The sequence below is a fragment of the Brassica oleracea genome, chromosome C5, assembly GCF_000695525.1.
Source record: "Brassica oleracea var. oleracea cultivar TO1000 chromosome C5, BOL, whole genome shotgun sequence".
Taxonomy (NCBI): Eukaryota; Viridiplantae; Streptophyta; class Magnoliopsida; order Brassicales; family Brassicaceae; genus Brassica; species Brassica oleracea.
The window spans coordinates 44,919,570-44,922,849 of record NC_027752.1 but is presented as its reverse complement, the minus strand read 5'-3'; positions in this window follow the sequence as shown (position 1 = coordinate 44,922,849).

The window sequence follows — 3,280 nt, the reverse complement described above, 5'->3', positions numbered from 1 at the left end:
TTTTTATGCATAGTTGCATCCTTCACTAACATATGATGAAGGTCAAAGATGTGTGGAACTTTTGTTGTCTCCGTTTCTCTAGAAAATAGCGATTTTATAGTGGTTAGTCCACCAATTTAAGGAGTATTATGAAGTTTTTACTAATTAGATTGACAAAATATTAAAACGATGCCCATGTACCATGAACGATAGTTTANNNNAAATTTAGAATGTGTTTAGAAATTTTAAAACAACATTAAAGACCATAGGCTTCAGTATATAAAACATTTACCGAAAAACTCAATATTTTCATAAGGGTGTTAACACACAGATTTTGAGAAAATTTCAAAAATATAAAAATACTGTTTTTATGCATAGTTGCATCATTCACTAACATATGATGAAAGTCGAAAAGGTCTGGAACTTTTGTTGTATCTGTTTCTCTAGAAAATAGTGATTTTATAGTGGATAGTCCACCAATTTCGGGAGTATTATGAAGTTTTTACTAAATAGATTGACAAAACATTAAAACGATGCCCATGTACCATGAACGATAGTTTAATATACATTAATATAAATTTAGAATGTGTTTAGAAATTTTAAAACAACATTAAAGACCATAGGCTTCAGTATATAAAACATTTACCGAAAAACTCAATATTTTCGTAGGGGTACACACAGATTTTGAGAAAATTTCAAAAATATGAAAATACTGTCTTTATGCATAGTTGCATCCTTCACTAACATATGATGATAGTCGAAGAGGTCTGGAACTTTTGTTGTCTCCGTTTCTCTATAAAATAGCGATTTTATAGTGGCTAGTTCACCAATTTAGGGAATATTATGAAGTTTTTACTAAATAGATTGGCAAAAAATTAAAACGATGCCCATGTACCATGAACGATAGTTTAATATACATTAGTACAAATTTAGAATGTGTTTAGAAATTTTAAAACAACACTAAACACCATAGGCTTTAGTATATAAAACATTTACCGAAAAACTCAACACACAGATTTTGAGAAAATTTCAAAAATATGAAAATACTGTTTTTATGCATAGTTGCATCTTTCACTAACATATGATGAAAGTCGAAGAGGTCTGGAACTTTTGTTGTCTCCGTTTCTCTAGAAAATAACGAATTTATAGTGGATATTTCACCAATTTAGGGAGTATTATGAAGTTTTTACTAAATAGTTTGACAAAAAATTAAAACGATGCCCATGTACCATGAACGATAGTTTAATATACATTAATACAAATGTAGAATGTGTATAGAAAATTTAAAACAACACTAAACACCATAGGCTTCAGTATATAAAACATTTATAGAAAAACTCAATATTTTCGTAGGGGTTATTAACACACAGATTTTGAGAAAAAATCAAAAATATGAAGATATTGTTTTAATGCATAGTTGCATCCTTCACTAACATATGATGAAAGTCGAAGAGGTCTGAAACTTTTGTTGTCTCCGTTTCTCTAGAAAATAGCGATTTTATAGTGGCTAGTTCACCAATTTAGGGAATATTATGAAGTTTTTACTAAATTAATTGACAAAATACTAAATCGATGCCCATGTACCATGAACGATAGTTTAATAGACATTAATAAAAAGGTAGAATGGGTTTAGAAAATTTAAAACAACACTAAAGACCATAGGCTTCAATATATAAAACATTTACCAAAAAACTCAATATTTTCGTAGGGGTACACACAGATTTTTAGAAAATTTCAAAATATGAAAATACTGTTTTTATGCGTAGTTGCATCCTTCACTAACATATGATGAAAGTCGAAGAGGTCTGAAACTTTTGTTGTCTCCGTTTCTCTAGACAATAGCGATTTTATAGTGGCTAGTTCACCAATTTAGGGAGTATTAAGAAGTTTTTACTAAATAGATTGACAAAAAATTAAAACGATGGCCATGTACCATGAAAGATAGTTTAATATACATTAATACAAATGTAGAATGTGTTTAGAAAATTTAAAACAACACTAATCTCCATAGGCTTCAGTATATAAAACATTTACCGAAAAACTCAATATTTTTGTAGGGGTTAACCCACAGATTTTGAGAAAAAGTCAAAAATATGAAGATACTGTTTTGATGCATAGTTGCATCCTTCACTAACATATGATGAAAGTCAAAGAGGTCTGAAACTTTTGTTGTCTCCGTTTCTCTAGAAAATAGCGTTTTTATAGTGGCTAGTCCATCAATTTAGGGAGTATTATGAAGTTTTTACTAAATAGATTGACAAAAAATTAAAACGATGCCCATGTACCATGAACGATAGTTTAATATACATTAATACAAATGTAGATTGTGTTTAGAAATTTTAAAACATCACTAAACACCATAGGCTTTAGTGTATAAAACATTTACCGAAAAAATCAATATTTTATAGGGGACACACAGATTTTGAGAAAAAAATCAAAAATATGGAGATACAGTTTTAATGCTTAGTTGCAACCTTCACTAACATATGATGACGGTCAAAGATGTGTGGAACTTTTGTTGTCTCCGTTTCTCTAAAAAATAGCGATTTTATAGTGCTTAGTCTACCAATTTAAGGATTGTTATGAAGTTTAACTAAATTAATTGACAAAATATTAAAACTATGCCCATGTACCATGAAAGATAGTTTAATAGACATTAATAAAAAGGTAGAATGGGTTTAGAAATTTTAAAACAACACTAAAGACCATACGCTTCAATATATAAAACATTTACCGAAAAACTCAATATTTTCGTAGGAGTTAACACACAGATTTTGAGAAAAATTTCAAAAATATGAAAATACTGTTTTGATGCATAGTTGCATCCTTCACTAACATATGATGAAAGTCAAAGAGGTCTGAAACTTTTGTTGTCTCCGTTTCTCTAGAAAATAGCGTTTTTATAGTGGCTAGTCCATCAATTTAGGGAGTATTATGAAGTTTTTACTAAACAGATTGACAAAAAATTAAAACGATGCCCATGTACCATGAACGATAGCTTAACATACATTAATACAAATGTAGAATGTGTCTAGAAATTTTAAAACAACACTAAACACCATAGGCTTCAGTATATAAAATATTTACCGAAAAACTCAATATTTTCGTAGGGGATCCAATGGATTTGAGATCTTATTATCCAGAACCTTTATTACCTAGTAGCTTGGCGTTAACACACAGATTTTGAGAAAATGTCAAAATATGAAGATACTGTTTTAATGCATAGTTGCATCCTTCACTAACATATGATGAAAGTCAAAGAGGTCTGAAACTTTTGTTGTCTCCGTTTCTCTAGAAAATA